We start from the raw sequence: 12,687 nt of genomic DNA on the forward strand, positions 1-12,687 counted from the left end.
CTAGAAATTCTTTAGCTATATAGGGGAATTGATTGTGGAAGGGAACGTAAGGCTCTTTTTATTCCTTATACCTCATGCACTTCTGATCTAAGTCGTCCTATCTTTTCTACGGGGTTAAAGAACTAGGCTTCCTCTTCCGTCTATCAGGATCACGTGTTACTACTCCGTAGTCTCTTAGGATTGGTTGACCAGAGTCTTATCCCAGTTCAAGTACTTCCGGTGTAGTCTATTTAGTAATATCTCAGAACCTTGAGTGATGATGTTGAGTATGGTGCTACCCCATCCTTTGCAGGATGTCTCATTTTGAGCATTTTACTGCCGTTATGCTGCCGGAATTGTCCTAGGAGTTTGAGAGATACTAAATTTCCTTGTGCTAGCTTCTGCATCCTATAGTTGATGTTGACTCCGTCCTTGGTTTTGTTCTCAGGATGTCGTCGGTTAACCAAAGTTCTGTTGCTCGTAGCCGGAACCACGGAGATGGTAGGGATGAGGATCCTCCCGATCAGTCTTCGCTGGCAAAGTTCATGTTAGAGGTTGAGATGAATAAGCGTGAGACCAACCGCTTGTTAGCACGTATCGAGGAGAACACCGCACCCCAGTGCAAAGAGTCAGCGACCATCTATGATTTCATTGGTTTGAAACCACCTACCTTCCATCATTCCATTGAACCACTCGATGCAGATGACTGGCTCCGTAGTATCACACACAAGCTGCGCTCCGCGAGCGTAGCTGAAGATGACAAGGTCACCTATGCTACATATCACCTGGAAGGTCTTGCTAGTCTTTGGTGGCAGAACTATGAGACTATGCTTCCAGCTGGCCAGATAACCACCTGGAGAGATTTCACTGAGGCTTTTCGCGAGCATCACATTCCTCAGGCTCTCATTGACCACAAGAGAGAAGAGTTCTGTAGTTTCACCAGAGTAAGATGCTTGTTGATGCTTATAGTAGAGAGTTTGAGAACCTTGCCCGCTATGCTACAGAAGAAGTGTCCACGAACGCCAAGAAGCAGGCTAGGTTCCGGAAGGGTCTCAACCCCAAGTTGCGTCGTGATCTCCACTTGCATCATTGCAATACATTCCAGGCTCTTATGAACAAGGCCATTAATGCAGAGACAGCTCAACTCACTTACGAGGAGTATCGTAAGCACACCCGTGATTTGGGTTCTTCCTCCGGTTCTAGTTCGCAGAAGCGTCGGATTTGGGTTCCGAACTCCGCTCTTCCACCCTGTTATACACCGAGGCCTTCTTATGTGGCGCCTCACCCAGCTCAACCGTATGCTCCACCTAGGCCTATCGGTAGACCGCTTGTCAGTGCGGGTCCACGTCCTACTTCAGGGACTTGCTTCACATGCGGAGAGCCAGGACACTATGCACGTGACTGCTCTCAAACCAACTATGCTCCACCCCAGCCTGAGAAGTCTGTTGGCCGTGGTAAGCCATCACGCAAGATGATTAGTGTCAAGTCAGCTCCCACTGAACGTGGATGTGTGCATCACGTCTCAGCTAAAGACGCCCATGATGATCCAGATGTCGTTCTTGGTACACTCCTTGTCAATTGGCATCCAACATCGGTTTTGTTCGATACTGGAGCATCTCATTCCTTCATTTCCGAAAGCTATGCTAACTTGCACAACATGTCATTTTGTGATATGCTCTCTCCACTAGTCATTCAAACTCCTGGATCCAAATGGCAAACTTCTAGTGTAAGCCATGGTAATGAAATCCTTGTTGACAGACTTGTATTCCTTGCATCACTTATAGCCCTCAAGTCTACAGATATTAACATCATCTTGGGTATGGACTGGATTGAAGCTCATTATGCCAACATTGATTGTTACACAAGGTCTGTTCAGCTTACACACCCATCTGGCAAGATAGTCACTGTCTCCACTAGAGTTGCAAAGCGCCAACTCTATTCTCTTAATGCCAGCCCTCTTCCTGACCTTGAAGATATCCCAGTAGTCCGTGACTTTCCGGATGTCTTTCCTGAGGAACTGCCAGGTATTCCACCTGACAGAGATGTAGAGTTTGTCATAGATCTTATCCCAGGAACCGCTCCAATCTCTAGGAAACCTTACAAGATGGCACCCTTAGAGCTAGCCGAGCGAAAGCAACAACTTGATGAGTCCTTGCAAAAGGGTTTCATCCATCCTAGTTCTTCTCCTTGGGCTTTCCCCGTTCTCTTCGTCAAGAAGAAGGATGGTACGGACCGGATGGTTGTAGATTATCGTCCCGTTAATTTAGTCATGATAAAGAACAAGTATCTGCTCCCCAGGATCAACGATCGGTATGATCAGCTCGCTGGATCCTTAGTCTTTTCCAAGATGGATTTGAGGTTAGGCTACCACCAAATCAAGATCAGAAATGGGGACATTCCTAAGACGGCTTTTGTCACTCGTTATGGCCAGTATGAGTACACCGTCATGTCGTTCGGTCTAACCAATGCTCCAGCTACCTTATCTCGCTTGATGAACTCGATCTTCATGGAGTACTTAGATAAGTTCGTCGTGGTTTACCTCGATGATATCCTTATTTACTCGAAGAACGAGGAAGAGCATGCCGAACATCTTAGACTTGTGTTAGAAAAACTCAGAGAACACCGCCTTTATGCCAAGTTCTCCAAGTGCAAATTTTGGTTGCCAAAAGTGACCTACCTAGGCCACGTGATCTCTAGCAAGGGCATTGCCATCAATCCCGAGCGAGTTCAGGCCGTTCTTGATTGGACTCCGCCTGAAACAGTTAAGCAAGTTAGGAGTTTCCTTGGTCTAGCCAGTTATTGTCGCCGCTTCGTTGAGAACTTCTCCAAAGTGGCCAAACCTCTCACGGAACTTCTCAAGAAAGATAAAAAGTTTGAGTGGTCCCCACAGTGTGAGCATAGTTTTCAGGAACTGAAAACACGCCTGACTTCCGCTCCCATACTTGTGCCACCGGATTTCACTAAAGACTTTGTTATCTACTGCAATGCCTCACGACAGGGACTAGGTTGCATTCTTATGCAGGATCGCCATGTGATTGCCTATGCATCTCGACAGTTGCATCCACATGAGGATAATTATCCTACACATGATTTAGAGCTTGCAGCCGTAGTCTATGCACTTAAGACATGGCGACATTATCTTCTTGGTAAACGTTGCGAGATTTACACCGATCACCAGAGTCTTAAGTATATCTTCACCCAACCAGATTTGAACCTTAGGCAAAGACGTTGGTTGGAGTTGATCTCAGATTACGACTTAGGAATTACCTACACCCCAGGCAAGGGGAATGTCATGGCTGATGCGCTAAGTCGTAAGTCCTATTGCAACAATCTTATGTTGCAGCAGGGCCAACCACTTCTCCATGAGGAATTCTGCAAGCTTAATCTTCACATTGCGATTCCTTTCTACCTTGGTGGCGAAACCTACTCTTGTGGATCATATCATAGAAGCCCAGAAGCATGATACGGGGATTACCCGGATCAAGAGAAACATTGCCAAGGGCATTGCTGGTAGTTTCTCTATAGATGATCGAGGTGTTGTTTTCTTCGGGAATCGCCTGGTGGTCCCCAAGAAGCAGCATCTTTGGCAACTAATCCTTAAGGAGGCCCATGAATCACCTCTCATGATTCATGCCGGTAGTACTAAGATGTATCAGGACCTGCGCCAGAGGTTCTGGTGGACTAGGATGAAGAGAGAAATCGCTTAGTTTATTTCTAACTACGACGTTTGTCGTCGCGTTAAGGCAGAGCATCAAAGGCCTATTGGCACCCTTCAACCTTTAGCTATTCCTGAGTAGAAATGCGATAAAGTTGGTATGGACTTCATCACTGGCTTTCCCAGGACCAAGAAAGGGAATAATGCTATCTTCATAGTCATTGATCGTCTTTCCAAAGTGGCTCACTTCCTACCTGTTCGAGAGAGTATCACTGCTAGTCAGCTCGCTGACTTATATATTTCTCGAATAGTGTCACTTCATGGTGTTCCACTAGAGATCAATTTAGTCGTGGTAGTCTTTTCACTTCTCATTTCTGGGAGAGTTTCCAAACTGCCATGGACACCCATCTTTCCTTCAGTACCGCTTTCCACCCTCAATCAAGTGGTCAGGTGGAAAGGGTCAACCAAATTCTTGAAGACATGCTTAGAGCTTGTGTTATCTCATTCGGTATGGATTGGGAGAAGTGTCTTCCCTTCGCCGAGTTTGCTTATAACAATAGCTACCAATCCAGCCTCAAGAAAGCTCCCTTTGAGGTTCTGTATGGACGAAGATGTCGAACACCTTTGAACTGGTCAAAAACCGGTGAAAGACAATTCTTTGGACCGGACGAGATTCAGGAGGCAGAAGACCAAGTTCGCGTCATTCGGGAGAATTTGAAAACAACCCAATCTTGTCAAAAGAGCCAGTATGACCGTCGTCATAAGGAAGTGGCTTATGAAGTTGGCAACAAGGCTTACCTTCGGGTTACCCCTTTGAAGGGTACCCATCGTTTCGGTATCAAGGGAAAGTTGGCTCCTCGTTACATTGGTCCTTTTCGCATTCTCGCTAAACGAGGAGAGGTTGCCTACCAGTTGGAACTACCCCCACATCTTTCTCGAGTTCATGATGTCTTCCACGTCTCTCAACTCAGGCGTTGCTTCTCGGATCCCATCCGTGGAGTGGACCACGAAACACTTGATCTCCAAGATAACCTCACTTATCGAGAGTACCCCGTCCGCATTCTGGATCAAGCAGAGCGTGTTACTCGACGTAATAACATCAAGTTTCTCAAGGTTCAGTGGTCTCATCATTCCGAGAGAGAAGCTACTTGGGAGCGTGAAGATCGTCTTCGACTAGAGTACCCCACTTTCTTTCCGCCGACTCCTGAATCTCGGGACAAGATTTTTTCCAGTGGGGGCAAGTTGTCACATCCCTAGTTCTGGTACACATCACAACATGCCCTGCAAAAACAAGTTAGACGTCCTCTACTTTGTTGTTACAAGTTTTATGTGGCTGCTACGGGCTTAGCAAGAACCATTCTTACCTACGCATCAAAACCACAACGATAGTTTGTCAAGTTGGTGCTATTTTAACCTTCGCAAGGACCGGGCGTAGCCACACTCGGTTCAACTAAAGTTGGAGAAACTGACACCCGCTAGTGACCTGTGTGCATAGCACAGCGGTAAAACCAGTCTCGCGTAAGCGTACGCGTAATGTCGGTCCGGGCCGCTTCATCCAACAATACCGCCGAACCAAAGTGTGACATGCTGGTAAGCAGTATGACTTATGTCGCCCACAACTCACTTGTGTTCTACTCGTGCATATTACATCAATGCATAAAAGCTGGCTCGGATGCCACTGTTGAGGAACGTAGTAATTTCAAAAAAAATTATACGCACACGCAAGATCATGGTGATGCATAGCAACGAGAGGGGAGAGGGTTGTCCACGTACCCTCGTAGACCAAAAGCGGAAGCGTTAGCACAACGCGGTTGATGTAGTCATATGTATTCATGATCCGACCGATCAAGTACCGAACACACGACACCTCCGAGTTCTGCACACGTTCAGCCCGATGACGTCCCTCAAACTTCGATCCAGCCATGTGTTGAGGGAGAGTTTCGTCAGCACGACGGCGTGGTGACGATGTTGATATTCTACTGATGCATGGCTTCGCCTAAGCACCGCTACAGTAATATCGAGGTGGACTATGGTGGAGCGGGGCACCGCACACGGCTAAAAGATCAAACGATCAATTGTTGTGTCTTTGGGGTGCCCTCCTGCCCCCGTATATAAAGGAGTGGAGGACGGGGAGGGCCGGCCCTCTCTATGGCGCGCCCTAGGGGAGTCCTACTCTCACCGGGAGTAGGATTCCCCCTTTCCTAGTAGAACTAGGAGCCCTTCCAAGTAGTAGGAGTAGGAGGGAAGGAAAGAGAAGGGAAAAGGAGAAGGAAGGAAGGGGGCTCCCCCCTCCTTAGTCCAATTCGGACCAACCCATGGGGAGGGGTGCGGCAACCCTTTGAGGCCTTTCTCTCCTTTCCCATATGGCCCATTAAGGCCCAATACGAATTCCCTAACTCCCCGGTACACCCGAAAATACCCAAATCACTCGGAACCTTTCCGATGTTCGAATATAGTCGTCCAATATATCGATCTTTACGTCTCGACCATTTCGAGACTCCTTGTCATGTCCCCGATCTCATCCGGGACTCCGAACTCCTTCGGTACATCAAAACACATAAACTCATAATATAAGCATCATCGAACTTTAAGCGTGCGGACCCTACGGGTTCGAGAACTATGTAGACATGACCGAGACATGTCTCCGGTCAATAACCAATAGCGGAACCTGGATGCTCATATTGGCTCCCACATATTCTACAAAGATCTTTATCGGTCAGACCGCATAACAACATACGTTGTTCCCTTTGTCATCGGTATGTTAATTGCCCGAGATTCGATCGTTGGTATCTCAATACCTAGTTCAATCTCGTTACCGGCAAGTCTCTTTACTCGTTCTGTAATACATCATCCCGCAACTAACTCATTAGTTGCAATGCTTGCAAGGCTTAAGTGATGTGCATTACCGAGAGGGCCCAGAGATACCTCTCCGACAATCGGAGTGACAAATCCTAATCTTGAAATACGCCAACCCAACAAGTACCTTCGGAGACACCTGTAGAGCACATTTATAATCACCCAGTTACGTTGTGATGTTTGGTAGCACACAAAGTGTTCCTCCGGTAAACGGGAGATGCATAACCTCATAGTCATAGGAACATGTATAAGTCATGAAGAAAGCAATAGCAACAAACTAAACGATCAAGTGCTATGCTAACGGAATGGGTCAAGTCAATCACATCATTCTCCTAATGATGTGATTTCGTTAATCAAATGACAACTCATGTCTATGGTTAGGAAACATAACCATCTTTGATCAACGAGCTAGTCAAGTAGAGGCATACTAGTGACACTCTGTTTGTCTATGTATTCACACATGTATTATGTTTCCGGTTAATACAATTCTAGCATGAATAATAAACATTTATCATGATATAAGGAAATAAATAATAACTTTATTATTGCCTCTAGGGCATATTTCCTTCAGTCTCCCACTTGCACTAGAGTCAATAATCTAGATTACACCGTAATGATTCTAACACCCATGGAGCCTTGGTGCTGATCATGTTTTGTTCGTGGTAGAGGCTTAGTCAATGGGTCTGCAATATTCAGATCCGTATGTATCTTGCAAATCTCTATGTCTCCCACCTAGACTAGATCCCAGATGGAATTGAAGCGTCTCTTGATGTGCTTGGTTCTCTTGTGAAATCTGGATTCCTTTGCCAAGGCAATTGCACCAGTATTGTCACAAAAGATTTTCATTGGACCCGATGCACTAGGTATGACACCTAGATCGGATATGAACTCCTTCATCCAAACTCCTTCGTTCGCTGCTTCCGAAGCAGCTATGTACTCCGCTTCACATGTAGATCCCGCTACAACGCTTTGTTTAGAACTGCACCAACTGACAACTCCACCGTTTAATGTAAACACGTATCCGGTTTGCGATTTAGAATCGTTCGGATCAGTGTCAAAGCTTGCATCAACGTAACCATTTACGATGAGCTCTTTGTCACCTCCATATACGAGAAACATATCCTTAGTCCTTTTCAGGTATTTCAGGATGTTCTTGACCGCTGTCCAGTGATCCACTCCTGGATTACTTTGGTACCTCCCTGCTAGACTTATAGCAAGGCACACATCAGGTCTAGTACACAGCATTGCATACATGATAGATCCTATCGCTGATGCATAGGGAACATCTTTCATATTCTCTCTATCTTCTGCAGTGGTCGGGCATTGAGTCTTACTCAATTTCACACCTTGTAACACAGGCAAGAATCCTTTCTTTGCTTGATCCATTTTGAACTTCTTCAAAATCTTGTCAAGGTATGTGCTTTGTGAAAGTCCAATTAAGCGTTTTGATCTATCTCTACAGATCTTTATGCCTAATATGTAAGCAGCTTCACCGAGGTCTTTCATTGAAAAACTCGTATTCAAGTATCCCTTTATGCTATCCAGAAATTCTATATCATTTCCAATCAGAATATGTCATCCACATATAATATCAGAAATGCTACAGAGCTCCCACTCACTTTCTTGTAAATACAGACTTCACCGAAAGTCTGTATAAAACCAAATGCTTTGATCACACTATCAAAGCGTTTATTCCAACTCCGAGAGGCTTGCACCAGTCCATAAATGGATCGCTGGAGCTTGCACACTTTGTTAGCTCCCTTTGGATCGACAAAACCTTCTGGTTGCATCATATACAACTCTTCTTCCAGAAATCCATTCAGGAATGAATTTTTGACATCCATTTGCCAAATTTCATAATCATAAAATGCGGCAATTGCTAACATGATTCGGACAGACTTAAGCATCGCTACGGGTGAGAAGGTCTCATCGTAGTCAACCCCTTGAACTTGCCGAAAACCTTTTGCGACAAGTCGAGCTTTGTAGACAGTAATATTACCGTCAGCGTCAGTCTTCTTCTTGAAAATCCATTTATTCTCAATTGCTTGCCGATCATCGGGCAAGTCAACCAAAGTCCATACTTTGTTCTCATACATGGATCCCATCTCAGATTTCATGGCTTCAAGCCATTTTGCAGAATCTGGGCTCACCATCGCTTCTTCATAGTTCGTAGGTTCATCATGATCTAGTAGCATGACTTCCAGAACAGGATTACCGTACCACTCTGGCGCGGATCTTACTCTTGTTGATCTATGAGGTTCAGTAGTATCTTGTTCTAAAGTTTCATGATCATTATCATTGACTTCCTCACTAACTGGTGTAGGTGTCACAGAAACAGTTTTCTGTGATGTACTATTTTCCAATAAGGGAGCAGGTACAGTTACCTCGTCAAGTTCTACTTTCCTCCCACTCACTTCTTTCGAGAGAAACTCCTTCTCTAGAAAGTTTCCGAATTTAGCGACAAAATTCTTGCCTTCGGATTTGTGATAGAAGGTGTATCCAATAGTTTCCTTTGGATATCCTGTGAAGACACATTTCTCCGATTTGGGTTCGAGCTTATCAGGTTGAAGCTTTTTCACATAAGCATCGCAGCCCCAAACTTTCAGAAACGACAACTTTGGTTTCTTGCCAAACCATAGTTCATAAGGCGTCGTCTCAACGGATTTTGATGGTGCCCTATTTAACGTGAATGCGGCCGTCTCTAGAGCGTATCCCCAAAACGATAGCGGTAAATCAGTAAGAGACATCATAGATCGCACCATATCTAGTAAAGTACGATTACGACATTCAGACACACCATTACGCTGTGGTGTTCCGGGTGGCGTGAGTTGCGAAACTATTCCACAATTTTTCAGATGTACACCAAACTCGTAACTCAAATATTCTCCTCCACGATCAGATCGTAGAAACTTTATTTTCTTGTTACGATGATTTTCAACTTCACTCTGAAATTCCTTGAACTTTTCAAATGTTTCAGACTTATGTTTCATTAAGTAGATATACCCATATCTGCTTAAATCATCTGTGAAGGTGAGAAAATAACGATATCCGCCACGAGCCTCAATATTCATCGGACCACATACATCTGTATGTATGATTTCCAACAAATCTGTTGCTCTCTCCATAGTACCGGAGAACGGTGTTTTGGTCATCTTGCCCATAAGTACCTAGTGATTCATAATCAAGTGGTTCCAAAATTCCATCAGAATGGAGTTTCTTCATGCGCTTTACACCGATATGACCTAAACGGCAGTGCCACAAATAAGTTGCACTCTCATTATCAACTCTGCATCTTTTGGCTTCAACATTATGAATATGTGTGTTACTACTATCGAGATTCAACAAGAATAGACCACTCTTCAAGGGTGCATGACCATAAAAGATATTACTCATATAAATAGAACAACCATTATTCTCTGATTTAAATGAATAACCGTCTCGCATCAAACAAGATCCAGATATAATGTTCATGCTTAACGCTGGCACCAAATAACAATTATATAGGTCTAATACTAATCCCGAAGGTAGATGTAGAGGTAGCGTGCCGACTGCGATCACATCGACTTTGGAACCATTTCCCACGCGCATCGTCACCTCGTCCTTAACCAATCTTCGCTTGATCCGTAGTCCCTATTTCGAGTTGCAAATATTAGCAACAGAACCAGTATCAAATACCCAGGTGCTACTGCGAGCATTAGTAAGGTACACATCAATAACATGTATATCACATATATCTTTGTTCACCATGCCATCCTTCTTATCCGCCAAATACTTGGGGCAGTTCTGCTTCCAGTGACCAGTCTGCTTGCAATAGAAGCACTCAGTTTCAGGCTTAGGTCCAGGTTTGGGTTTCTTCTCTTGAGTAGCAACTTGCTTGCCGTTCTTTTTGAAGTTCTCCTTCTTCTTCTTCCCTTTGCCCTTTTTCTTGAAACTAGTGGTCTTGTTGACCATCAACACTTGATGCTCCTTCTTGATTTCTACCTCCGCAGCTTTCAGCATTGCGAAGAGCTCGGGAATAGTCTTGTTCATCCCTTGCATATTATAGTTCATCACGAAGCTCTTGTAGCTTGGTGGCAGTGATTGAAAAATTCTGTCAATGACGCAATCATCTGGAAGATTAACTCCCAATTGAATCAAGTGATTATTATACCCAAACATTTTGAGTATATGCTCACTGACAGAACTGTTCTCCTCCATCTTGCAGCTATAGAACTTATTGGAGACTTCATATCTCTCAATCCGGGCATTTGCTTGAAATATTAACTTCAACTCCTGGAACATCTCATATGCTCCATGACGTTCAAAACGTCGTTGAAGTCCCGATTCTAAGCCGTAAAGCATGGCACATTGAACTATCGAGTAGTCATCAGCTTTGCTCTGCCAAATGTTCATAACATCCGGCATTGCTCCTGCAGCAGGCCTGGCACCCAGCGGTGCTTCCAGGACGTAATTATTGTGTGCAGCAATGAGGATAATCCTCAGGTTACGGACCCAGTCCGTGTAATTGCTACCATCATCTTTCAACTTTGCTTTCTCAAGGAACGCATTAAAATTCAACGGAATAACAGCACGAGCCATCTATCTACAATCAAACATAAACAAGCAAGATACTAATCAGGTACTAAGTTTCATGATAAATTTAAGTTCAGTTAATCAAATTAATTAAAGAACTCCCACTTAGATAGACATCCCTCTAATCCTGTAAGTGATCACGTGATCCAAATCAACTAAACCATAACCGATCATCACGTGAGATGGAGTAGTTTTCAATGGTGAACATCGTTATGTTGATCATATCTACCATATGATTCACGCTCGACCTTTCGGTCTCCGTGTTCCGAGGCCATATCTGTATATGCTTGGCTCGTCAAGTATAACCTGACTATTCCGCGTGCGCAACTGTTTTGCACCCGTTGTATTTGAACGTAGAACCTATCACACCCGATCATCACGTGGTGTCTCAGCACGAAGAACTTTCGCAACGGTGCATACTCAGGGAGAACACTTCTTGATAATTTAGTGAGAGATCATCTTATAATGCTACCGTCAATCAAAGCAAGATAAGATGCATAAAAGGATAAACATCACATGCAATCAATATAAGTGATATGATATGGCCATCATCATCTTGTGCTTGTGATCTCCATCTCCGAAGCACCGTCGTGATCACCATCGTCACCGGCGTGACACCTTGATCTCCATCGTAGCATCATTGTTGTCTCGCCAAGCTTGTGCTTCCACGACTATCACTACCGCTTAGTAATAAAGTAAAGCATTACATCGCGATTTCATTGCATACAATAAAACGACAACCATAAGGCTCCTGCCAGTTGCCGATAACTCGGTTACAAAACATGATCATCTCATACAATAAAATTCAGCATCATGTCTTGACCATATCACATCACAACATGCCCTGCAAAAACAAGTTAGACGTCCTCTACTTTGTTGTTGCAAGTTTTACGTGGCTGCTACGGGCTTAAGCAAGAACCAATCTCACCTACGCATCAAAACCACAACGATAGTTTGTCAAATAGATTCCGTTTTAACCTTCACAAGGACCGGGCGTAGCCATACTTGGTTCAACTAAAGTTGGAGAGACAGTCGCCCACAAGCCACCTATGTGCAAAGCACGTCGGGGGAACCGGTCTCGCGTAAGTGTACGCGTAATGTTGGTCCGGATCGTCTCGTCCAACAACACCGCCGAACCAAAGTATGACATGCTGGTAGGCAGTATGACTTATATCGCCCACAACTCACTTGTGTTCTACTCGTGCATATAACATCAACATAAATAACCTAGGCTCGGATGGCACTGTTGGGTTTCGCAGTAATTTCAAAAAAATTCCTACGCACACGCAAGATCATGTGATGCATAGCAACGAGAGGGGAGAGTGTTGTCTACGTACCCGCGCAGACCGACTGCGGAAGCGTTGACACAACGTAGAGGAAGTAGTCGTACGTCTTCACGATCCAACCGATCAAGCACCGAAACTACGGCACCTCCGAGTTCGAGCACACGTTCAGCTCGATGACGATCCCCGGACTCCGATCCAGCAAAGTGTCGGGGAAGAGTTCCGTCAGCACGACGGCGTGGTGACGATCTTGATGTACTACAGCAGCAGGGCTTCGCCTAAACTCCGCTACAGTATTATCGAGGACTATGGTGGCTGGGGGCGCCGCACACGGCTAAGGAA

Source organism: Triticum urartu, chromosome 3, assembly GCF_003073215.2.
Source record: "Triticum urartu cultivar G1812 chromosome 3, Tu2.1, whole genome shotgun sequence".
In the NCBI taxonomy this organism is placed as follows: domain Eukaryota; kingdom Viridiplantae; phylum Streptophyta; class Magnoliopsida; order Poales; family Poaceae; genus Triticum; species Triticum urartu.